Below are 317 nucleotides of genomic sequence, written 5' to 3'. Positions count from 1 at the left end.
TGTAACCTTTGTCAGCTATTTTTGATTGATGTTCATTACACAGTTTTCTTACTGTAGATTCAAATAGTCTAGCTTTGCTCTGAAGAAATGGAAAGCTGTTACAGCTTGCAGCCATATGAGCATGTAAGTTTCAGGACAGTACTGTATTTCTTTTAGTCATGCACCATACAAATCAGTTATACTAAACAAAAGTGCATATATTTCATTTTATGGCTGAAAAGTTGGAAACAGGTTTTCTAATAGTTTTAAACACATGTAAGCAAATACGGCATGATCTTGCTGATGGACATGTGTGTTGTTTATGTGGAAGGTATGCC

This window comes from Struthio camelus, chromosome 4 (genome assembly GCF_040807025.1).
Source record: "Struthio camelus isolate bStrCam1 chromosome 4, bStrCam1.hap1, whole genome shotgun sequence".
Classification (NCBI taxonomy): Eukaryota; Metazoa; Chordata; class Aves; order Struthioniformes; family Struthionidae; genus Struthio; species Struthio camelus.
The sequence above is the reverse complement of the archived record's forward strand: the minus strand, read 5'-3'. Positions refer to the sequence as shown.